The sequence below is a fragment of the Leptinotarsa decemlineata genome, unplaced genomic scaffold (genome assembly GCF_025532065.1).
Source record: "Leptinotarsa decemlineata unplaced genomic scaffold, Ldec_3_MD MMD2_tig00026375_RagTag_RagTag, whole genome shotgun sequence".
NCBI classification, from domain to species: Eukaryota; Metazoa; Arthropoda; class Insecta; order Coleoptera; family Chrysomelidae; genus Leptinotarsa; species Leptinotarsa decemlineata.
The window spans coordinates 1,951,795-1,978,925 of NW_027412711.1; the positions used below are offsets into that span (position 1 = coordinate 1,951,795).

Below are 27,131 nucleotides of genomic sequence, written 5' to 3' on the forward strand. Positions count from 1 at the left end.
AATAGTATAATACTAAAAATAAAGGAAAATTAGTTGCATCATCATCTTGAAGATGATCATTTGGTGATTGAAACACATGTCGATGTTTAGTGTTGTGATTAAACTCCAGTAATATTCAATCAATAATGATTGACTGTTTTCTATATACATTGCAACGGTAACTTTGCCTTTATCACTATTTATTAAAATCATTTCATAGTGCTCTTTCAAAAATTGTTTTGCTCTTTCGTATAGTTCTCTGGAAACATATTTCTCTTTTGACGATTTCTGAGAATGAAAGTTGTTATGATGTTTGTGAATTGAGATCTATATAAGTTTTTTTATCATCATTAAGAGTGTCTATAATATATTCTGAATCTGTCAAAATAATTGGAATATTTATATCGTGAAACTCAGTAGGAATACAAAACTTTGGGACCTAGAGATAAAATACCTATAATGTCTTTGGGTATATAAATATCAGTTAAATTCTTGAACAATTTTTTTAAAGTTATTCTGAAAATTGACTCCTCTTTTAATTTATTGAGTTTATTAATATTTCTTTCTTTCATTATATGAAATAAGGCGATTGTATTTTATATTTACTTTTCTTTTATATTAAGGATGATTCGTGACTAGATATATAATATGAAGAACAGTATTTTGGGGTTGCAGTCAAGTTTTGAGGCTATTCAATATTGAATATTAACAAACCTATCCTAACATCCTTTTTGCAGTAGTTACATTTTTCTCTTTGTGAATTGCAAATATGAGTTTGGTATCAATTAATACTCCCAAGGCTTTGTAGTTGTCTAGTTTTTGATGTAAATAATCATTTATCGAATAATTGTGATCAAGAGTTGTATGTTTGTTACAAAAGGTGATAAATTTGTTACAAAGGGTGGTAAATTTACATTTACTTAAATTGAGTGGAAGATTGTTTGAAGAACACCAGAGAGCTAATTTATTAAAATGATTTTGTAGTATTTGGTTGTCATTATGACACGAAAAACTTTCAGATCATCAGCAAATGATAGAACTTCACTATCTATATTCAATTAAGTTATTGATGAACAGGGAGAATAGAAGGGGAGTTAGGTTGCTTCCCTGTAGAGCGCCACTAGTAGCACTGTATTCATCAGATTTGTGTCCTCTGTATTCAACAAACTGGGACTGATTCGTGAGATAGAAATGAAAGAATTCAGCAGATTTTATTCAAAACCAATTTCACTGGAAATGAGTATGGTGTGGTACAACTTCTCGAAGGGCTTTGAGAAGTCTGTCTATCTGAAGTTGAGTTTCTAAGTACAACTTATTGTTTGTGTAAATGATAATAGATTAGTTATAATATATTTCTTGTGAAAAGCCATGCTGTTTAGGAGTTATAATATTTTGAACTTTAGAAGATATTCCATTATAGATACCTTTGTCAAAGCCTTTCGGCAAATTTAACACCAAGGTGATGGGTCGAAAGTTTTTCATGTCATTTATCTCACCCGTTTTAAAAATGGGAATAACTTCAATGATTTTCTAAACCTGTGGAGATGTGTTTGTTTTCATTCCAGTATTGACTAAGAAACATGGGATTCTATCGTAGCTACAGGTAAATTTTTCCTTCAACTTTTTCAAGGCTATTATAACTTCGCTCTCATTCACGGAATTGATACTAGTTACAAATCTGTTGGAAGTTACTGTTTCATTAATATAGCATTGTGTATCAGAGGCTGTGTAGACGCTGCTAAAGAATGTCGCGAAGCCATTAACAATATTTATTGGATAGTTATATTCTACATTATTAAAGTGAATAATTCCGGGAATTCGAAAGTGGCCTATCAAATATCTCGTACAACAAGTAAAACCATATATTGCTTCGTTTATATCTAAAGAATTTTGAAGAAAATTCCAATCAGTATCTAGTAAATCCAAGTATAGCGCAGAAAAATTAGCTTTCTTTAAGTTGTAATTGTATATTTCTATGTTGTATGAGATATCAGACATTTTCAGGTCTACCTCCTCAGTTTTCTCGCCAGTTCACTCATTCTCTTTCTCACCTTCTTGTAGTAGTCAATAAATAGTAACCCAGTGTCCACCACAATCCCGAGGTATCTTACATTCATTCTTATTTCTAGCTCTCTCTCATTTATTCTGATGACTGGAAGCCTTTCATCCCTTCTCGCTGGTATGTAACTGAATTCTGTTTTTCTTTCATTGTACCCCAGCCACATCTCTTCCTCCCATGCCTTACATTCATTCCATACCAGCTCCCATCTCTCCTCTATGCTTCCGACGGAGTTGCCTTCGATGATGACCAGCTGATCGTCCGCGAAGGCCTGCACGTGTACTCCATGCGCTCCAATGCCTTCTCTATCTTTCATATTCCTCATTCTTTCGAACCATGCCTCCATCAGAATCAACCATAGGGTAGGTCCCAGACTAGAACCGTGTGGGCAGCCTCTGTTCACCGTTTCAGTGACCCTCCCACAGGAGAATGTTCTCTTCCTTATGAAACTCATGCATGTCTTCCTCACACTCTGGCATTCTCATACATCCTTCAATTGCTGTTGCCCACGCGGTGTTGAAGACATTGGACAGATTTAACGTCACGAGCAGACTTTGTCTCCTTGTTCTCTTTTATTCTTTTAACCATTTTCTCTACTGCCATTACTATATCCATTCCCTCTCTAAAGCCATATTGCTCCGGAGAGAACTTCAACCCCTTCTCACACCAGATTTGTATCCTACCACTAAGAAGCCTGTCCAACATCCGACCCATGCCTGTCAGTAAACTGATTGGCCTAGGATTTCCATCCTTCTTAGGTATCCACACAACCTTCGTTTGCTTCAACACCCCACGAAAATGCCCTCTCTCCTTACAGGCGTTGAATATGCTTTCACCGTTCCATTCTGTGACTTTCCGCAGTACTTCATCCACTCCGGTCGCCTTTCCGTCTTGGAGCTGTTCTGCTACTGCTTGTAGTTCCCCGACTATGAAGGCCGACTGTTCTTCTCCCCACTTCTCATGCCCTCTCTTTCTTATTCGCCGTCTGTCTGGAGTATCGCTTCATGGATCCATCGTCCTTAAGGAAGTACTTATTTATCAGTATCCTGCTGGACTCTTCCCTCCCCTCGGTGAAGGTTCCATCCTCTCTTTCGACATTCGATGGCATTTCCCTAGCTATTTCATCTTTGAGGAATCGATAGGCTCGATACCACGAATTTTCATCTGTGATCCGTTCAACCATGTGATTCTTGCATTCTCTACCATTCTTTCATGCCTATTCACGCAAAACTCATCATTCTATGATCACTTAGTGTCTCTTCCATGCTGACCTTCCAATGGCGTCAATGTGTACAGGGTGGCTGAAAATAAATCATTCAAGAAAAAAAAATGTCAATGTGTAGAAGGTGTGGCAAAAATACATTATTTGAGAAGAATCAAGGCAGTTTAACGGGGCCCTAACGTTTTAACGTGCGATGCCTCAATGTGTATGATGTATGTGTATGAAAATATATGATTTAAGAAAAAAACATAATGTCAGTGTGTATAAGATGTGGCAAAAATACATTATTTGGAAAAAACATGACAGTTTAACATTACCCTAATGTTTTAACATGTGATTCCTCAAAGTGTACAGGGTGTCTTAAAATACAAATATGAATTTTTTCGGTTGTGATTTGGTGAATTGTATCACCATCATAGACGAGGGGATTTATCACCGATGATACGAAGTTTCGGATCTTTGCGATTTATCGAAAAGTAAACACTTCCAGTTCATAAACATTGAGATAGACGAATGACGAATTCGGATTGCCCATATTGAGGAGAGTCCAAATCTACTATAAAATGGTCATTTCCGGTTTTCACTTCCGGTTGTCCGATTTCGATAATTTCGGCATCAATGGATTCGGTTCGATGTCGAGAAACATACTTAAAACATTTTCAGAAGTGTAAAAGGCATAGAAGGCTAACTTTGTTATTAATGAAGATAGGAGAGGATGCGGGTACTCTAACTTCCCAATTTTTACTGGAGAACATAAAAATAAAAACATAGGTATATAACATACATTTTCCTCATTTTGGTATTATATTATAAAGCCATTCATATGAACATCGTATTGAGAGTTATGTTTTAGGAAAAATGGGGGCGTATCTCGGTAATATTCATGACGTGTGATATACTTTTGATTAGCGATTTACTTTTAGTACCAGACAGATTATGAACGTAAATTAGGAGAATTTGAAAAGAATTGTTTATTTTGAGAAAATACATTTCTTTTTTGAGCATGAAAGTGAGGTTACGAAAAAATTAGATAACCTATGTCTATCGTGGAACCATGAAAAGTTGACATCATCAGGAGAAGATGAAGGAAAAAACATAGATGGCGCGCCGAACATGAAGTGTTGGGAATATGGCACGGGAAAAAATAAATGAGATAACGACGACTTGCAGGGCCTAACGTTTTAACGTGCGATCCAACATACCAGAAGGTCACTGACCTGCATCTTCGTTAACTAAGTTAGCATCATTAGGAGAAGTTGAACAGGTGTAGGTAAACATAACAGAAAAATGTATATAGGGTGTCACTTAAGAAAGAAAGGAATGGTATGATCTCTAACCAAGCTAGCATTATCAGGAGATGACGAATTGGTCGCATTTGTAGTTTATGATCTCTCGATGTGCTTATCGACAATTTTACAAAAATATAACGCGATAAAGCGTTTATTTATGTCACGAAAAATGCATTGAAAATTTCGCAAAAATATAGTGCATTAAAAAGGTCATTTTGACCTATAATCGGATCGAAAAAAATGCACTTTTTTAATCCCCATTTCTTGCAAAACCCATATGATTTCCATTGTGACGTGTCACGAAACATATTGCAGAATTGGCACGAGAACGGCTTCAAAAAAAAAAACATCGAAAATAGAATGCGACAAAGCGTTAATTTTTGTCATGTAAAACTTCATTGCGTTGAAACAGTCATTTTGCACACTTCAATCGCTTCAAAAAAACTTTGTTTATTGCTACATACTTAAAAAAATATATATAAACGCTTATACAAAGTGTTTCAAAATACGTTTTTAAAATATACTGAAAGGTTTATATTTTTAGGAGCGACTAATTTTTGGGAAAGAAAGTTTTTGGCTTTCTACTACTCCATTACGATGTTATCGATGACACAAGTAGATCAAACTTATTCTGTGACATAAAAAATCGTAATTCATGAATGAATTGTGTTTTTTCTTATAATGTTATCTAGATTGGTACTGAAGTGCCCTAAGGCAAGTGTCTTACGGCGAAACATCGATGTCTACCAGGGGGGATGACAGTGTTCCACGTAAGTGAAATTTTTGACTATTAATTCAGTGTAGAATTCCTGTGAATGATTTGATTTTATTCCATAACGAATGTTTAGAATACACACCTAGTAGAGAAAAGTGTCTCCTGTATAATTCAGTATCCACATAAAAGTATTTGTTTCAAAATAATTTTTCTTTCGTGTAATTCAATGTTTATATGAACGTAGCTGTTTCAGGAGGGATTTTTCTTCCAGTTCGTGTCTGAAAGTTACTTCTTTGCGTGGTCTACACATCCATGTATAGAGTTACTTTTTGGAAGATTCCCACATTTTTTTGTATCAAGATGGAGTAGTAGAAAGCCAAAAACTTTTTTCTCGAAAGTTTAAAAATAGTAATAACGTCTAACGAAATGGCAGTAAACTGTTTATGATAGGTACTAGAATGGAAATTTCTTTAGACCTAGAGAAAAATGAAATTCCATGAGACATTTGAAGTGTAATTGAGAGAAAAGGTCTTTATGATACAGAATGAGTAGTTTATGTCAAATTCATTTGCGTCATTTTTCATGTGTGAAGTATGTTTCAGAGTAGGTACTTCGTGTTATGAAATTGTGTGTTTTATGATACACAAGCGTCTTAGATCGAAAACATTTTTGTTGATAGTATATACAGGGGGGCTAATTCGTTTGTTCGCTCGACCGTTCCTACGTTAGTGCGTGAGGAACGTACACAAGGCATATCAAAATACCATGGTGATTAAAACAAGGTATAATATGCAATAACGAAAAATTATATGTATGTATGTAAATTAACCCAAGTTAGTATCATCATCTTGTCGACCAAGAAGACCACATGTAGATAAACATAGCAGAAAAATGTATATAGAGCGTCGTTTTAGAAAGAAATGAACGGTATCAGACTGCCACTTTCTATAAAGAGATTGAATTCTTCAACTTTGTTCAGTAAGAAAGTTAAAAACTTATTACTGGACAAATGTTACTACAGTCATAAGGAATATTTAGAGGATTCTTTCACAGAAGGATAATAAGATATATAATCGTTCTAAATTTTCACTTGCTGTTTTGCTTTAGTTTCAGTGTTCTGACTGGCGATTTTATCGTTTTTTTTAATATGTGTGCAAATGTTTGTAAATAAATGTATATATGTAAATATATACTATGTATATTTATTTGACTACGGCAAGCAAAATTGCCACATTTTTTTATTCATTTTTTAATTAGCATTTTATATATCTATATGTACCTATACCTTTGTATATGCAAATATTAATTTTTATTCAAGCTTTGATCCCATAATTTTATTCATAAGTGACGTACTGTTTTTTGTAAATAATCATTGATCTACCATATATACGCTATGTATCACAAATGATGAATGAATATTATTATCATTTATATAGATATCTAACGCTTCAACTTGCGATCCCCTTCGTTTACAATCCCCTTCATTTACAGTTTAAGATAGTCGGATGATCGTAGGGGGGCTCGTGATATTATTTCCATGTAAAACATAGGAAATCTTATAAAACATTGGAGAAATCAACGGTAATGGTTTTGTGTTATTTGGAATGTTTTATTTGTTCGCTTGAAATTTCAACGAGAGTTGCATGGTTCAGAATAGTTTCTTTTATTGAGTCGAAATTTATCAACTATGACACATTGTAGTTTTCACGCATATTACCTTTACCTTGCAAACGAGGCTGAAATTGTAATTTTTTCGAAATTGTCTGATCCGATCCTTAGAAATAGAAAAAATGTTGGATAGATAATTGAAAAGCCTATGAAACAAGATATTTCAAGACTCCCTATAGCGCCTTTGGTCTAAGATTAAAAAATCTCAGATGTGTGTGAATACAACAAAAAAATTACAGGGTGTATTGAAACACGTTGTTTATGTAAAATACATGACAGTTTGAAACGATGGAGTTTCAAAGTGCGATTTCAATCAGGAACGTATATCGGGTGTCTGGTTGTGATCCCAATTAGGAAGGTATACACGATGCTTCAAAATACAACGTTCAATAATAACATTAGGGGTGTCTCTGGACTGAAGAAACTAACTTTGTTATTTTTTAGAGATACAGAGATGTGTGTGGTTACTGTGGCCTTAAAATTTTACTGAAGATCATGAAAATATAAACATTTATATTCAACGACTTTAGAGAAGTCAACATTATTTCAGTTATGAATGATTCAATATGAAGTGTATTTTATTTGATAATATAATGCACATCAAAATTTTCGCAAGAATATAACGCGTTGAAACGGTCATTTTTAACACTTCAAAGACCCATAGGATTTGCCTTGTAACGTGTAAATGATCACGATAATCGCTCCAAAAAATACATAAAAAATATAGCACGATGAGACGTTCATTTCTGTACGTCTTTGAAGAAACAAAAATAACGCTTGTCAGAAAAGCAGTAAACCGTTATTGACATTGACAGTCGGTTGATCGTAGGAAAATTGTGACGTCATTCAACGTCATCGAGTGATAGAGAGAAACAAACATAGTGGCTTCGTTAATAATTGTTGAATTGTGGGAGATGTTTAATTCATTGAGGAAGAAAAAAAAATAAAGATTATGATGTGCCAAAAGAGATCTTTCTGATAATTTATGGCAATCGTCATACAGTGCGTACGGTGACAAGGAAATTTTGAAATCATTCACAGCAATATGATGTCACACAAAGTTTCATCAATTTTTAGTTTTCTTCTTTATTCTAATGAATTTTTTGACAATATATAATGAAATCTTCGTCTTGTTTATGTGAATGATTTGAAATAAAACATCGGCTCCGTTTTTCGAAAAGTTTCTGATTGCATAATGATTATAACTTTTTTTGAGTTTATTGATTACATTATGTACACTGTTATTGAGAAATGAATAGCAATTTATTGATGAATGAATGTAATTTTCTACAGCAGTTCTTTGAGCTTGTGCAAAAGTCCTTTTGTGGGGCATGGAACATCGAGAAAATTCCAATTGAATTGTCCAGCTTCCACTATATTTCGAATGAACTGGTGAAATATAGTAGGAGTATTTTCTAAAAAATATATATGTCCATCAATATATCGAAAAACACCTGCAATATCTCCTGGGAATCCCGGAAATATATCTGAAATCCGTTCCTAGTTGTTATTACACCTGGTGTTTAAAAAAATTCCACGTGAGATTTATTAACATACAGTATGTAACCTTTTCCACTATTAGTTTGGAATATCACATTTATATCGGATGTGAAATTATAAAACAATAAAAATAAACAACAATAAAAATTAATTGGAGCTCCGGGGCGACTTCATTGATTACAGTGGCGCATTTGCTTTTTCAGCTGCAGGAAACCAACCCCGGAAAAACCTGTAGCACCACATCATATGAAGATCTTGATCTGCCAATGTTCTTTCTCTCATAAAACAAAATGTAGGCTCCAATAGATTCAATACATCGCCAGAACACTTCGCGACACGACTATCGTCAAACTTAAACCAGTCCGTTTCGGATGTTATTCGATTTTGATGATTTTCTTCGATTTCTAGACTAGGAAAAATTGCCACATAATATTCATGTTTATTTTTATCGAATGCAATTGTTTTGTCTGCTGAATTTTGAAAAATTTGGTTAACAGAAATGTTTCCACTCATATAATAACCAATTTTCTTAGGTTTCGCAGGTATCAAGATCTCATTCAAATCCATCTTCCATAAATGTAGTAACCTATATATATTCTGTGATTTGGGAATTCTGGAGCTTTTGACATATCACAAAGGTTTTTTATTTTAGTTTGAGAGGTGTACGATGCTTTCTTTGTTATTTGAGGAGTATTTGTCGTTGATGTTTTCATTGTTAAAGTAGAACGTTGAGTTGTTCTTACTGTGGTGGTATTACGTCAGCCATATAAAAATTCAATTGTAATTCATCAGATCTTCCTAATTGAATTGTTTCTTGTTTGTATCAAGAAAACATAATGGAAGTTTCTTCACAGCTATGTCCCAATCCAAGTACATGTCCAATTTCGTGTGTTAAGGTGATGAGAAAATTCGTACCTACGTTTCCATCAAGATCCCACGATTCGTCCTTGTCTAAATTAATTTCTCTACATAAATCATTTACAGGTGAGTATGAGCTAAAATTGTTCCAAGGCCATCAAATTCAGATTGACACACTGCACACTGCACACGAACATACTTGAATTTGAAACTGAAAATATTCTCCCATAAACTGAAGGCTTTTTCAGCATTAACATTTTTGCAGATGCTCGAGCAAAAGACCATTTGATATATGTTTTTCCATTTACCCTGAATCGTGAAAGCATTTTCAGCGATTACACATCTGGGTCTTTGGGAAAAAGTAGCGAGTATGGTAACCTTCAGGATTTTCATGAAATTTTGACAGATGGTTAAAAACTCACCAAAAACGATTGAAATCGTGAAATTTTTCAGCGGAAATGCCTGGAAGATAGTTTTTTTTAAATAATCGATGGTGTCCAGTCATCACCCGAAGACGACTGTAGATACTCACAACCGAAACGTCGTGAACTAACGTGACCTAGAATCTTTTAACTTTTTATTTTCTTTTTTCATTTCTTTATTTTTATTTATTTTTGTTCAATTGTTCTATTTTACTTGTATTTTATTTCACTATTATTTCATTTCAGGTTTATTTTGCTTAATATAATTGTTATTTTCAGCAATTCATTTTTAATTCTTATTTCTTAGTTGTTTCAGGGATTTCAAATAATTTTATATAGTATACAATGGAATTCCGAACTAGTGAAATTCATCATGAAACATTGTCAATCACCCTAAAAAAAAACTGAAATTACACGGAAATAACATACAAGCTACAACCAGAAAAATAAAAAATTGAAATATTAATTAAAGCTGAAAATTAAAAAATATTATTAACAAAAATGAAAAATTAAAATAAAATAAAAATTAAAAGATTACATATACAGCGTGTCCCATCTTTATGGAAACACCCCCGTATCTTCCGTAATATTCGAGGGAGAACTATGAAACTCTCAGGACTGATGGAAATGCTCAAAATGCACCTACCACCTGAATGGGGTTGGCCAAATTGATATACACTGTCCCCCACTCGCGATGGAACACCCCATTTTTACGGTAAAACATATTAGGGGGCAAAATAGGCTCAAAATTCTTTCAGATTCGTGATCAGGACTACCAACTTACTACGAATATACTTTTTTCCTGAAAAAATTTCAGTCGTGAAAAATCCGAATTTGTCTCACTTCTTATGGAAACTCAGGACTGATGGAAATGTTCAAAATGCACCTACCACCTGAATGGGGTTTGGCAAAGTGATATACACTGTCCGCCACTCGCGATGGACCACCCCATTTTCAGGTAAAACAGATTACGGAGCAAAATAGTTCACTTCCAATACCTGAACCCCTTCATTCTATCTGGAGAGTACTCTCAGGTATGAAAGATACAGATGCTGTGAGATGCTATCATCCATTTTGAGCCTATCTGAGGAAAATGTCACAGCACCACATTCTCAGATTATCGAAATAGTGTGATGCAGTGTATGAAAAATTATCGATGGCGGCATCTATTATAACTGAAGAAGATTATTCGTAAAACTAATTATGGTTGCTGAACATCCAAATTCTATCCCAACTAGAAGTGAGAGCTCTCGATTGATGAGCAAAAACTGCAAACAATGGAAAAAATCTATATTCAAAGGTTCACATCTCGAAAACTGTACAATTCTGAGCTTTGGTTGTGGACACTTTCAATCATCACATCAAGAACTATAACATATCAAAATTTCGGCAAAATTCAAGGCAAGCCATTTCTCATAAGAAATGTGCGGGGTCCTTTATCAAAATATTGAGGAAACATTTTACCATCCGAAACAAAATTAATCTTCATACTCATGGCAACACCGAAACAACTGTTAATTTTTAAAGAAAAAATCGCACACGGTGAACAGGTAGAATTTAGATTATTTTACCTACTTGCTGAATTGTTGTCTAAAATCATTTGAAGGGATTGAATTACATCAGTTTCTCTGATGAATTTCACTAGTTTGGACTTCCATTGTCTACTATATAAAATGATTTGAAATCCCTGAAACAACTAAAAAAGAAGAATTGAAAATGAATAGCTAAAAATAAAAATTATATTAACCAAAATGAACCTGAAATGAAATAATAGTGAAATAAAATACAAGTAAAAATTGAAAAATTGAGTAAATTAAAATAAAGAAATGAAAAAAGAAAATAAAAATAAAAAGTGGAGAGATTCCAAGTCACGTTAGTTCACGACGTTTCGATTGTTAGTATCTACTATCATCATCGGGTGATGACTGGACTGATTCCTTCGAGAGATGACTATTTATAGGTCGTTCGAGTACTTTCACTTATCTCCGCTTTCTATTTTCCGTTTCACTGGTTCAGTGTGAGGTGACCGTTTAGCGGAAGTTGGCCATTTTTCGCTTGATGATGGGTTTCTATATGTTGCGTATTTCTACGCTGGCTTGGCTGAATACATTGTTGGACAACATGTATGCGGCTTCCTTGAATTTTTTCCTAAACCAATGTTCCTCTCTGTTTATGATCTCAGCTTGGGACCACTCGATGTTATGCTGATGGGTCCAAACATGGTTTTCAATTCCTGATGTGCTGGTTTCCCCTCGCTGTGTGTGTTTCTTATGCTCGGCAATGCGAATATTCAATGGCCTCTTAGATTCACCAATATAGGATTTTTCCACACTTACAGGGTATCCGGTAAATGCAATTCTTGGAATCGCAGTCCGCGTTTGGTGGCCTGGTTTTCGTGAGGCTGCTACGGGTAGTGTTACCGGATCTGCAGCAGGTTCTGATGTTGTACTTGAAACCAATTCTTCTTATCCTCTCCGATAATCCTCTGATGTAGGGAAGTGCAAGCACTGGTTGTGACGGCTTCTCTTCCTTGCGAGGCTCCTGCTGTCTTCTAGCCAAATTCTTTTCTACCATCGCTTTGGAGTAGGCATTCCGTCGAAGATCATTTTTGATGATGTCTAGTTCCTTCTCGAGACCTTCCTTCGTATTACAGAGCCCAAAAGCACGGTCTAATAAAGTCTTGATGATTCCTCTTTTAGTCGATTGATGGTGGTTGGATTCGTGGTTCAGATACTGTCCCGTATGAGTGGGTTTTCGGTATACAGATGTTTCCCACTTAGTGTCGGTCCTCTTCACCAAAATTCATTGTGGATTTTCTTCTCCATTGTGAAATTGATGGAAGGTCTCACGCTGTTGATGTGTTTCAGGAAGGCGTCTAGTTCAGAATTCCCAGGGTTACATATTATGAAGGTGTCGTCAACATATCTCAACCAGACTCGAGGTTTCTTGTGAGCTTAGACCGATCATCAGCTCCAGAGATTCGGCTACTCAAAACTTGTCTAGATTTTTACTTCCCTTAATAAAACCATTGCAAGGAAAAACATGGTCTTTTGTGAAGAATTCAAGGCATTTTGTCGAACTACTAGGGTCAATTGAGGTCACACAGGAAGATCAACTAATTAGTTTCGACGTGGAAAGCCTTTACACCAACGTTCCGGTCGAAGAAGCACTCCACATCATACAGAGAAAGCTATCCGAAGACGGGAACCTGAAAGAGAGAACGAATCTACCTATAGAAGTTATCATGGAATTACTAGGATGCTGTGTACGAAACTGTTATTTCCAACTGGAGGACGAATTCTTTACACAAGATGAGGGACTGCCAATTGGATCGCCACTTTCACCAGTCATAGCCATTGAAGAAGTCCACAAGAAACCTCGAGTCTGGTTGAGATATGTTGACGACACCTTCATAATATGGAACCATCGGAATACTGAATTAGACGCCTTCCTGAAACACATCAACAGCGTGACACCTTCCATCAATTTCACAATGGAGAAGGAAATCCACAACGAATTGCCATTCTTAGACGTTTTGGTGAAGAGGATCGACACTAAGTGGGAAACATCTGTATACCGAAAACCCACTCATACGGGACAGTATCTGAACCACGAATCCAACCACCATCAATCGACTAAAAGAGGAATCATCAAGACTCTATTAGACCGTGCTTTTGGGCTCTGTAATACGAAGGAAGGTCTCGAGAAGGAATTAGACATCATCAAAAATGATCTTCAACGGAATGGCTACTCCAAAGCGATGGTGGAAACGAATTTGGCTAGAAGACAGCAGGAGCCTCGCAAGGAAGAGAAGGCGTCACAACCAGTGCTTGCACTTCCCTACATCAGAAGATTATTGGAGAGGATAAGAAGAATTTGTTCCAAGTACAACATCAGAACCTGCTTCAAATCCGGTATCACTATCCGTAGCAGCCTCACGAAAACCAGGCCACCAAACGCGGACTGCGATTCCAAGAATTGCATTTACCGGATACCCTGTGAGTGCGGAAAATCCTATATTGGTGAAACTAAGAGGCTATTGAATGTTCGCATTGCCGAGCACAAGAAACACACACAGCGAGGGGTAACCGCAAATCAGGAATAATAGACCATGTTTGGACCCATCAACACAACATCGAGTGGTCCCAAGCTGAGATCTTGCACAGAGAGGAACATTGGTTTAGGAGAAAATTCAAGGGAGCCGCATACATGTTTTCCAACAACGTATTCAGCCAAGCCAGCGTAGAAATACGCAACATATGGAAACCTATCATCAAACGAAAAATGGCCAACTTCCGCCAAAAAGGTCATCTCCCACGGAACCAGTGAAGCGGAAAATGGGAAGCGGGGATAAGTGAAAGTACTCGAACGACCTATAAATAGTCATCTCTCGGAGGAATCAGTCCAGTCATCACCCGAAGACGATTGTAGATACTAGCAATCGAAACGTCGTGAACTAACGTGATTTGGTATCTCTCCACTCTTTATTTTCTTTTTTCATTTCTTTATTTTAATTTATTCAATTGTTCTATTTTTACTTGTATTTTATTTCACTATTATTTCATTTCAGGTTCATTTTGGTGAATATAATTGTTATTTTCAGCTATTCATTTTCAATTCTTTTTCTCTTTAGTTGGTTCAGGGATTTCAAATCATTTTATATAGTAGACAACGAAAGTCCGAACTAGTGAAATTCATCATGAAACATTGTCAATCACCTTCAAACATACATCAGTTTCATGGAATCATGCGGTGCCCTGTATTTGTGTTGGATATTGTTCCTGTGTTCCAGTTGTTTTCTGTTCGTGAGTTCCTGTTCATATTTTAATATTTCTAAAGTTCTCATTTTAACTGATATCAGCTCATTTTGATTGATAAAGTTCAACATGGCACGTCTGTCACTTCAAGCAAAAATTGAAATTGTTTTAATTGTTGGTGAAGGGGTGATGTCTTATCGTGAAGCGGCCGCTGAATTAAATATAAGACATCCGCTAGAGGTAGCTGTACACCCTGGAACTGTCCATAAAATTGTAAAACATTATATTGATGATGATACGATATTGGCGGCTCATCAAGCTGATCCTAGAATGAGTTTGAGAAAGTTATCGCTTCAACTCAATATGAGCCGCAGTAAAATATGGAGGTGTTTAAAGAGGCATAAAATGCATGCGTTCAAACCCAAAGTTTTACATACTTTGCACGAAGGAGATGAAATCCGCCGTATGGAGTATTGTTTATGGATGCAGAGAAATTATCTCAATAACAGGAATTTTTTAAAGTATATCTTATACAGTGATGAGGCTACCTTTACCACGAATGATGTTGTATCTTCCCAGAACATGAGGTTTTGGGCCGAACAAAATCCAAATTGGGTGGTGAAGTGTAGATATCACACCACATATAGATATGTGGTGTGATATCCTGAACGAAAATATTATCGGGCCATTTTTTTTTCGATCAAAATTTAAACAGACGACTATTCGTTGATTTTCTCGAAAATGCATTTTCCGATGTGTGGGAAGAACTACCTATGGATGTGAGACACAGCATGATTTTTCAGTTAGATGGTTCACCAGTTCACAATAGTGGCATAACAAGGGTTTGGTTGAATAGGAATCTACCTATGAAATGGATAGGACCCAATAGCCCTCTCGTAGTATGGCCACCACGATCCTCAGATTTAACTCCACTGAATTTCTATTTATGGAGAAACTTGCAAAATAAAGTTTATAAGGATAGGCCAACAAATAAGGAAGATATCCGTGCAAGAATTATACAAGCGCGTAGAGAAATCACACCTGCAGAACTGAGAAGAGTTGGAGGAAATAATAGAAGGCGCATAGAAAAATGTGTTCGATTGGAGGGAAATTTCATAGAAGGCACGAAAATAGAAAATTGTCAACAGTTAAATCATTTGAAATTGATTGTTTTGTTTTTTAATTGAAAATGTGATTTTGAAAGTAGTACTTCGAAAGACTTTTGAACTACATAACATTTTTCGCCACAAAATATCCTTGTTTTTTTTAAATAATGGAAAAATGAGAATATGAACTAACATTAACCATCCTAAAACTTCACTGACTACATGTTTCCGTTCCTTTTACAAAATTACCATTTTCTCTTTCATTGAGAAGGAATAACTTTCCTGACAACAAAATGAAAAATAAATTATTTATGTGAAAATAAAAGTCGAGTTTCTCTTAAACAATTTCGTTCATGTTTTGATGTCAAAACAAAAAAAAATCTACTTATTACGGAAGATACGGGGGTGTTTCCATGAGATTTTTCAGGAAAAAAGTGTAATCGTAGTAAGTTGGTAGTCCTGATCACGAATCTGAAGGAATTTTGATCCTATTTTGCTCCCTAATATGTTTTACCGTAAAAATGGGGTGTTCCATCGCGAGTGGCGGACAGTGTATATCACTTTGGCCAACCCCATTCAGGTGGTAGGTGAATTTTGAGCATTTCCATTAGTTCTGAGAGTTTCATCGTTCCACCTCGAATATTATGGAAGATACGGGGGTGTTTCCATAAGAAGTGAAACAAATTCGGATTTTTCAAGACTGAATTTTTTTCAGAAAAAAAGTATATTCGTAGTAAGTTGGTAGTCCTGATCACGAATCTGAAGGAATTTTGAGCCTATTTTGCCCCCTAATATGTTTTACCGTAAAAAAGGGGTGTTCCATCGCGAGTCGCGGACAGTATATATCACTTTGGCCAACCCCATTCGGGTGGTAGGTGCATTTTGAGCATTTCCATCAGTCCTGAGAGTTTCATCATTCCAGCTTGAATATTACGGAAGATACGGGGGTGTTTCCACGAGAATGAGACACAGTGTATGTATATGTTCCGTATATGTTGTCCAACAACGTATTTAATCAAGCTAGTGTAGAGATACGTAACATATGGAAACCTCTTATCAAGCGAAAAACGACCAACTCCCACCAAACGGTCATTTCCTGCTAAAACCAATGAAGCGGAAAGAGGGGATAGGTGAAAGGTGAAAGCACCCGAATGACCTATAAATAGTCAGATCTCGGAGGAATAAGTCTGGTTATCAACCGAAGACGATTGTGGATACTAACAATTGAAACGTCGTGACGTAACTTGGTTTGGAATCTTTTAATTTTTATTTTATTTTTATTTTTCATTTTTCTTAATAATATTTTTTAATTTTCAGCTTTGATTAATATTTCAATTTTTTATTTTTCTGGTTGTAGCTTGTATGTTATTTCCGTGTAATTTCAGTTTTTTGTTTTAATAAAATTGTTATTTTCGGTTGATCTTTTTATTTGTTTCAGGGATTTCAAATCAATTTATATTATATTAGACAATGGAAGTCCGAACTGATGAAATACACCACGGAACATTGTCAACCACCTTCAAATGCTCTATTATTAATGTCAAATTTGTATTTGACACCAAAGATTGACAAATCCCAATATTTGAAAAATAGATAATTCGGATTTGGAAAAAAAAACGTTCCATGTCGAAATTCTCTTGCATAAAAACATTTACATTTTTTCTGTTTTCGAACAGATATCGTATTGGTGCACACCCATCTCCAACTGTCTACCCTGAAAAATAAAAAAAATGAAGTTTTTTTGAAACTTACTGACCTGGCCTAACCAGACCTGTCTTGCTCTAACCTGACCCAATCTTACCTGACCTAACCTAACCCAACCTAACCTGACTTAATCTGGATCGGCCCAAGGACCGAACCCTGCACTACGCCCTGTGTCATTTCCTGGGTGTAACTCCCGGATCTCAGACTTCTTTCCGAGAGATAATCATTGATAACATTTATTAAAAAAAGTGCTTATTTCAATGTTCATTAGCCGGTTTATGATGATATGCCATTTCGCAATATTGAACGCGTAGTTTATGTCAACCAATATAATGGTTCCCCATATTTCACGTGTGTCAGTGGCTCTTTCGAGGACGTGTTTGACTGCCATTATAGTGGATTTTTTGGACCAGAACCCATATTGTCTCTCCGAGATTCCAGCTTTTTCATTTAACGTTGCTTCCAGCCTGGACTTCACTAGGTGTTCGAAACCTCACCTAACCTGACCAGACCTAACCTGACCTAACCCAACCAGACCAAATCTATCCTGAACAGATCTGACCCAACCTAACCTAACACGACCCAACCTAACCTAACACGACCCAACCTAACCTAACACGACCAAACCTAACCTAACACGACCCAACCTAACCTAACACGACCCAACCTAACCTAACCTAACACGACCCAACCTAACACGACTCAACCTAACCTAACACGACCCAACCTAACGTAACACGACCCAACCTAACGTAACACGACCCAACCTAACGTAACACAACCCAACCTAACCCGACCGAACCTAACCCGTCCTAATATAACCTGACTAAACATAACTTGACCAGACCTAATCTTACTTTACCTAACCCAACCAGACCTAATCTATCTTGACCTGACCTAACCCAACCAGACCTAATCTTACCTGACCTAACATAACCTAACCTAACACGACTCAACCTAACCAAACTTAACCTAACACGACCCAATATAACCTAACATGATCCAATATAACCTAACCTGATCCAACATAACCTAACCTAACCCGATCCAACATAACCTAAGATGACCAGACCTATCCTAACCCGACCCGACCTAACGCAACCTGTCCGAAACCAACCTAACCTGACTTGTTCTACATTTGAATAGAATGGATAACTCTTTCAGTAGTTCCAGAACAAAAACAGAATCAACAAAACAATGCTAATATTTGGATCATAACAATAAAGCCGCCTTTGACATAGTTCGATACAGAGAAGGAAAATACGTCAGAACTGAAAATATTTTAAAAAACTGATGAATATGTGCAAAACAACGTTATTTCGAAACTGAAGTCCCAATATGGAAAAAAATAGCTATAAATTGGTGAATAAATGGTTAAAAAAGAGGAAATTCATCTGAAGCCATCTGTTGAACTTACCTAACCTAACTTGACCTGACCTAACCTGATCTGTTCTACATTTAAATAGAATGGGAAACTCTTTCAGTAGTTCCAGAACAAAAACAGAGCCAACAAAATGCAAGTGAGCAATGCTAATATTTGTATCATAAAAGAAAGCCACCTTTGACATAGGTGTCTCTGATGTCAAAAATCAATAATTTAAAACAAACTCTTCAATTTTCTCCAACATCAATTAGAATCGGATTTGTGCAAGTAATAATGTCCCAGCTTTATTTTGTAAATCCTTAGAACGTATTTGTTAAAAAAAAATTCAGCATTTTATAAACTATAACGATCAAAATAAAGCAGGAACTGACAACTGACGTACCGCCAAATTCTTTTTCAAAACCAACCTGAAGCTAGTTTTTAATCATCATGAAAACTTTTCAAATCATAGTTGTTTTGACGTCATCGTTTGAACGTCAGAACGAATTTATTTAAATCACAGACGAATACGTTTTGAATACATTAGCAACAGATAACGCCTTAGCTTAGAATAATTACAAGCCGTGCAAACTCGAAATAGTTGTAGATTCGCTTTTTCAAGTAAGTTTTTGCAAAGCTTCCCATACTATAATTGTCGTATTGCTTCGGAAAATTCAGAACCTATCTAAAGTTTAAAACAAACTTGTATTCATTACTAAATCGGATTGCAAACAATGACTAGTAGAGTTTAGTATAAATGATGATCGGTGTAAATGAGACTGTGAATGAAATGTACACAAAGCCCATCACAGACCTGAAGCCCCCACAAAAAAACTGAAGCGTCTCTTGCCTTGATGTGTCTCCAATAAGGCTGAAAGGTCCATCACATTTGCGGTATTAGCTGCCAGTTTCTCAAATGCATAAGTAATTCTTGCTTAATATCACAAATTTTATAAATTTTGACCAAATTCATATTGAGCAGTACAAATGCCACGAACTGTCAAAACTGAATAGAATTGATTTACTCAATTATTTAGATTTGCAACTTATGGACATGGCCAACTCCTCAGTTTCGAAATCTCTTTACCTTCCTGCATATCATTTATCGGGTTGGCAGAGAAGGAAAATACGTTAGAAATGAAAATATTTGAAAAAACTGATGAATATATGCAGAACAACGTTATTTCGAAACGAATGTCCCAATACGGAAAAAATAGCGATAAAAAAAAGAGGAAATTCTTCTGAAATTATCTGTATAATTTGTCTAATTACTTGGCAACACTGTGCGAGTGGTAGAGTTTGACTACTTTGACATTTGTTTATGTACTGTTGGGTTTATAATGAAAATATGTGTTTTTACGAATTATCCAATGTTATTTGCAAAAACCAGCAGTAAATAGGTGAATGAAGGTGCCGTTGATGTGATGGCTACAAAAAGAAAGTTTATAGTGTTGTAGAGATTGCTTAAGTGACATTTTCCAAAAGTCCATTTCTTTAACTAAAAAAAAAGCATATCTCCCAAAGTTATATTTTCCGCACGAAAATTTCGCTTGCTACAGTGTTTTTTCATGTTTTGAATCATCTGTGCAAGATTCATGAATATCCTGAAGGTTACCATATTCGCTACCTTTACCGGTCTTTGAATCAAACTCAAGAGTATCTGAATTCAGTGTCATATCTACGGACAAATTATATTTTTCCTGAAAACTACTCAAAGTCGATTGAAAATCTACGAGAGAACTTTTGTTATTAATGTATCCATATCGATATAAATACTACAACATTTATGCTTTGGTGATATTTTCACAAATGGTGAAGTACGGAAAAAATATGAGTGCCCACCACAACATTTTGAAACAATAGTGAATTTCCACCAAGTCATTGTTCATTTTCATATACAGTGTGACCCATTTTTAATGGAAACACCCCCCCTAAAATTTGAAGTTGTGAATCGATTTTAATAATTTTTTTTAAATGTCAAGTAGTAGGTACTAAAAGGTCTACCTTGGGACAAAAATTGAAATGTTCATTAAAGTTTCAGGGCATACTACGATTTTTTTTCTTAGTCGAAAATCGGGTTTTTTTATTAGCGATTTTTTTATTGAAAAAATCACTACGCCACTGGATTCAGAGTGCCTCTTAATAGGTGTGACCAGAATTTCATGAAGAAATATTCATTATTAACAAAGTTATGACAACTCAAAAATTCGAAAACTAACACAGCTAACAGTCACAATATATCTTTTTTATGATTTCAACAATAAAGTGCCGCCAGATGAAAAAAAAAACAAATAGCGTAAATATTTTTGATGAAAATAACGGAATTACATTCACACAATTCAACTAACGATGAAGCAAAAAAAAATTAATAAACGTAACTGATAACTAATTATTGAAATGTTTCGATTCAGTGCAACAGTGCAAAAAGTCCAAAACTGTGAGATCTGGAGATCTGGGTGGCCACTCTATAAACGGACTACCACGGCCTATCCATCGGTTTGGAAAATGTTCGTTAAGCCATTGCCTCACAGCTCTGGCATAATGAATTAAACACCTATCTAACTGGATAATTAAATTTGATCGTTCATTGATTGGCAGCTCGTGAATAGCATCCCAAAACTCTGTGTTTAAACATTCTAGAAATCTCTGTGCATTAATGTTTTCCTCAAAAAAGAAAGGACCAATAATTCGCTCGTTCAATATCCCACACCAGACGTTGATTTTTTGGGAATACTGGCTTTTACAGTTTATTAGCCAGTTAGGAATAGCAGCTGCCCAATAGCGACAATTCTGTGATGACACTACTCCATTTGTAGTGAAAGTGGCTTCGTCGGTATATAAAATATTTTCTAGGAAATTTCTATTGTTTAAATATTTCCCTTGTGCCCATAAACAATATTCCAGGCGTCTTGATTCGTCGCCTTCTTGAAGTGTGTGTAAAAATTTTGGCTTGAAAGGTTTAATATTCTTCGCCTTGAGACATCTCCGAATAGTTTCTCGTGGAATATTCAAATCTAAAGTGGCATTCCTTATACTGGCATTAGGATTATTTCCGAAATAATCTAAAATGATTTGATCATTCCTGCAATTCCTGTTTCGTCTTTGTACAGGATTACTTCTTAACATCATTTTTGATACTGCACCAGTTTCATTGAATATTTTATTTATCGTACCGCAGCTAATACGAGGACGATCTGGATGTCTCTCATTAAATACTCTACAAACCTCTCTAGCACTTCTAACGTCATCTCCCGAAAGGCGTACAATTTCAATTTTCTCTCTTACGCTCAATCTTGCATCCATGACACAAAATAATTCGAAGAACTGTAAGCTGAATATTGTTGACAATAGTACAATTAAATCTTTCAGTGTCAAACTGTAATATCATTTCCATGGCAACTAAGATTCAAATTGAAATATTAGGCCTTAGTTTTACTTAATTTGCGTGAAAACTTGAATGTGATTCCGTTATTTTCATTAAAAATATTTACGCTATTTGTTTTTTTTTTCATCTGGCGGCACTTTATTGTTGAAATCATAAAAAAATATTCTCGTGGCTAAATCTGTTGATATAGGGTGTTTTTCTGACTGTTAGCTGTGTGTTTTCGAATTTTTGAGTTGTCATAACTTTGTTAATAATGAATATTTTTTCATGAAGTTTTGGTCACACCTGTTTAGAGGCACTCTGAATTCAGTGGCGTAGTGATTTTTTTCAATAAAAAAATCGCTAATAAAAAATCCCGATTTTCGACTAAGAGAAAATATCATAGTACGCCCTGAAACTTCAATAAACATTTCAAATTTTGTCCCAAGGTAGACCTTTTAGTACTTGACATTTCAAAAAAAATTATTAAAATCGGATTACAACAATTTTTAGGGGGGTGTTTCCATTAAAAATGGGTCACACTGTATATATGATACTTGTGAGTATGTGTGTGCGAGATGGTAATGGCGCCAGCGTGGGGTTACAGAAAAAACATGGAGCACTTAGCTGGAGCTTAACTTCGTTAATATAATGATCTGCAAACGAGATAATATAATAATAATAATAATAATAATAAAGGTCTTTTATTAATTTTCAGTTATATTCATACATGTGAACTAAAAAATAAGTAAATGGGCGAGATTCAGTATGGCAATCGGTTCTTCTACCTAACCTAGAATAATGAGTTAAAAATCATTTACAAAGCACCTTCGAAGTGTCGGTGCTTCGACAAATCGACGTTTTAACGTTTTGTTAACATTTTTGATGCTTTGTAAATGAAACCAAATAACATTGTCATTATTCATGGATGTCGAAGGTATTTCGATCATCAGAGAGACACTCCTCTCCAAAATTGTCCTTCCGAAACAATGGCTCATCGCTATGATATGACCATTGTAAAAATAAATAAGATCAAATCCTTGGGTTATGAGATCATCAAAAAGTGTATTCCATGTTCAAATTACAAATTCGGCTATATCAGATGGCCTACCCTTCATTAACAAGACTCCTTTTGTGGTACAACTCTGTTGTGTAGCATGTTATTTTGTTAGAAATTGTATAGTTATATGTCGTTACTTGTTTTAAGATTTTTAGACAAAATCGAAGTACTCGAGGTAGCCTGTTAGACAGAAAAAGCAAATGTGTGGGTAAAACATTTCCAGAGTGGATTATTCATGAATGTTCCTGGACACTATGTCTAATGACCATATTTTGTTTGTCCCTGCTGGGACCTGTATTTAACCTCGGGACGAGATTTTTTGCAATTTTTTTGGTAATCACATTTTTGAATTTTTCGTTTCTTTAAACGTTTTATGGAGGGAGAATTTCTGGAGAACCTTCGCCCCATCTAATTTGAGTTAATTTTGAATGTACGAGATTTCTTTTTAATTTCCTTTATTTTGTTGATGGCAGTTACTGCTTTGGTCCTGTCCGCCATTTTGTCGTCTTTCTCTCCGCATTGTAAGTGTTCTTTCCGTTTCTTTCTTGGTGAAGACGAACGGAAGATTGTTCAATTTTGCAGCCCGTTTCAACCACTCAAGATGAACTACTTTTCCCGGACAATCGTCTCTCCAGATTTTTCCTGCTCGTGAGGATTGAGAGGGTGGTCCATCTGGAGAGCCTGTCAAAACTATTCAGCCAAAGGATGCTTCATCTACTCCCCTGGTAGTCTTTCCTTCTATTATTTGATTACGACATACCTGAATGGAGTGGATGGTACAACCTTCGGCTTCAACCAACTTCGTGGACATTGGACTACTGCCTAGTCTCTACAGGATAGTATATATACATCAATTTCAACATTTTTCATATTTTACCTGCAACTTTTTTATTTACATCATCACATGATAAATTAATATTCTACATTTGTTGAACTGATTTCACTTCACTTCACTTAAAGTTCTTGGCCTTTGCTTCCAATAGGCGCATTTAGCCAGCTCGATTCGAGCGGGTGCAGCTGTCTTGCACGCAGCAATGCTGTCACCCCTTTTTTTCTAACTTTTTTTCTATTATTGTATAAAAAACACTTAAAAAGTTTTTAGAGACTTTCAAATTTTTCACATATTCAACACATTAAATTGTTAAAATCCTGTCTCCACGTGGACATCCGGTCCACCCCGGCCTCCAACCGGCGTGAATGGGGACAGGAGTTATATAATCCACTATAATACTCCTACGTGGACATCCGGTCCTCCTCGGCCTCCAACCGGCGTGAATGGGAGTGCTGTTTCTTTACAACACTTATAAACGTTCACAAATAACTTTTAAATTAATGCTAGCACATTCTATGACGGCAGACATGCACAACACAAACTGTGCTTCGTCCCCAACAATGGCGTCCGCGTGCCTTCTTTGTGGACGGTCGCTGTCAACACATCCGTCCACCACCACATCAGGAACGAAACTGTTGAACTGATTTAAAATCATAATTGAACATAATGTCATTCTCACGAAATTTATTGTATGACTGTAATTTACTTTTTTGTCTATGTCATGACATGTTCTGTTATTACATAGTGATTAAAGAAAGTATTTGTTTCACTTCACATTCCTCCCTTCTCTTAGTGACTATTGAATATTGATGTGTGTTTTTAAAATTGATAAAATATTACACGAAGTGTACACCACCTTTTTTGCATCTTGTTTTCCGTTTTCAGACAAGATCTGAGTAATATTTTAAGAAGAATTGGGTGGCGTCCAAATGAACCTTGACCACATGCTCTACCTATTTCAATAGCTAACGATACAAACGTTTCGTATAAAATGAAGGAAATAATACAAGTGGGAATGTGATTTTCGCCGGGAACCTTCTTTCACCGAAATCAACCATCTGTTGAAAAATCTTCCAATCGACCCACGGCCGTAGGGAAATATTGTCAAACATTACAAGGCCAAAGAGGGTGAAGAAATCAAATACGTAGATGTTTGTTATTTGTACCCGTGTGTGTGTAAATATGGCAAATATCCTATTGGTCACCCCAAAGTACTTGTTGGTGAAGAAGAATGCGCTTTTTCTCTCTCTTCTATCTCAAGGCTCATGAAGTGTACCATACTTTCTCCTCAAAGTCTCTTTCACCCTGTTCTGTCACAAACTAATGTTTGTTCTTTGTCGGACATGTGTTGAAAACTTCAGCTCTCATAAATACCAACATTCTGATGAAGAGGGGGCATTAACTGTAAAAGCCGTTGAGTCGAGATATCGTATTCTCGAAACCATGGAGATTTGGTCCTATAATACACTACAGTTTGGTAAAAACACACCCGGTCGCTGATATTCTAAACCCTGGACCCCCCATCGAAACTTCAAGCAAACAAATAAGACGTTCCGAAGAGACGTGTTACCTACACGCCTCTCCCCGGTAGTGCATAACTTTCGTATTTTTTCTTTGTCAATATATTTTAAACTAATTTCCCTTCAATTTAATGTGCTGCACACCACGCGATCATTATTAACATAGAAACGGGAGCTTAGTATCCTTCTGACATGTTTGGGCGCGCCATCTCCAAATATTTTCATCTCCTGATGATTGGTTAGCGAAATACCATAAATGATGAATGGTGGTACGCTTCAAATAGGCTACAGTATAAACGTTCCTACTTAGGTCACGCTCAGTTTGAACGCGTTTTCGCACGTATTTCACTCGTGCGTACACGTACGAACAGGTACGAATAATCCCGTGTTACGGTACGATTTTGTTTTGTCATAAATTAAACATATCATTTATACTTTTGATAATCGAATAGTTTATTCATTTCCATATGTGCATTTATGTATATTAAAAACCTTTTCAAACCGCCTATGACACCAACTAAGTCTGTAGAGAGGTTTCTTTCTTTTTTTTTCCTCACATACAAGGACATAAATGATAAGGACGGAAATTTTGCAAAACGTATTTTTCGACACTGAATTGCTGAATAAAGTGATTGCCTGGTTGAATTATTTCGCTCGTTGAATACCTAGAAGGGATTTTTGAATTTTCAGCCAACTGTGGTTCCTTTTTGATATTGTGAAGTTTGGAGTATTTTGAGACAGTATTGGAAACCACCGCTGGAAAAGCAGGATTTTTTAAAAAGGGCAAATAGTCTCAATTTTCAGAGGACGATCTTCGTCTGTTTTGTGTTGGAAACACCCTCGATTATTAGGAGGTTAGTACAGTATTTTCAAACAAGGGACTTGTAATAAACTTTGTCATTATTTTTCTTACTTTTTGATTACGAGAATATTGTCATGACAATTTTCTTCAGATTATCCCTAAGAAAGACGTATCTGCATCAGCTTCAATTCGGGAAATTGAAAACGACTGCCAGTTCATTCTCTCTAAGAAGTTTCCTGAGCTTTATCTTTACTAATAATTACCACTGGGAATATTAACGGATTACTACTACATCCGTATCCACCGATACTGCCGGATCTTACGAAGAAGGAGCACCCGAAAAGCAGCTAAGTTTATACTAAGTTAATTGAATAAAGAAACTCTATTTTATGTTTATTTATTTCCTATATTAAAATGTACAAGTTACCTCACTGAGATGAGTGGTGTAAGCTTTTACGTGACGTCACATATTAGCACATATTAGCGAATTTTATTAACTGTATTATGGTAGTGGTAATCTAGTAATTGAAGTGAGGAATTGGCAAACAGAGGGTTCACTGTATTTCTTTTTTTATCATTGTAATAAACTCCCTTAGTCATTGCAAATAAAAATATTACTTTCATAGCTGGCAGTTTTCCGATTTTTAACTGGCCAACAAAAATTGATGGCGCTTCCCATTTTTGTTAAAAATAATTTTTTTCTCTTAAATTATTTGCACCCACGATTCAGTTCAAACTACTGACCTAGTTGGGCATGTTAGTGGTGTTTTGATTTTCGGCAACCCTATTGTAATTTATTTATCACGTTCAAAAACATCGCGTAGCAAATTGGCACCCAACGTCAAGGGCCCTAGAAAGAAGATAATTTTTTTCGGTTGAATGTTCATAGTAAATGAATACAAAATGCTGAT

General features: G+C 35.7%; 1 protein-coding gene and 1 long non-coding RNA gene across 3 annotated transcripts in view; one reads left to right on the top strand and one right to left on the bottom strand.

The window, feature by feature from the left end:
• Window positions 1-27,131, bottom strand: part of ste14 (isoprenylcysteine carboxylmethyltransferase ste14) — a 91,932-nt gene that overhangs the window by 24,878 nt on the left and 39,923 nt on the right. The gene's annotated exons all lie outside the window — the stretch shown is intronic.
• On the top strand, window positions 23,259-26,610 carry LOC141486917 (uncharacterized). Its single transcript, XR_012468113.1, has 2 exons — window positions 23,259-26,272; window positions 26,372-26,610. It is a non-coding gene; the product is annotated as an uncharacterized lncRNA (long non-coding RNA).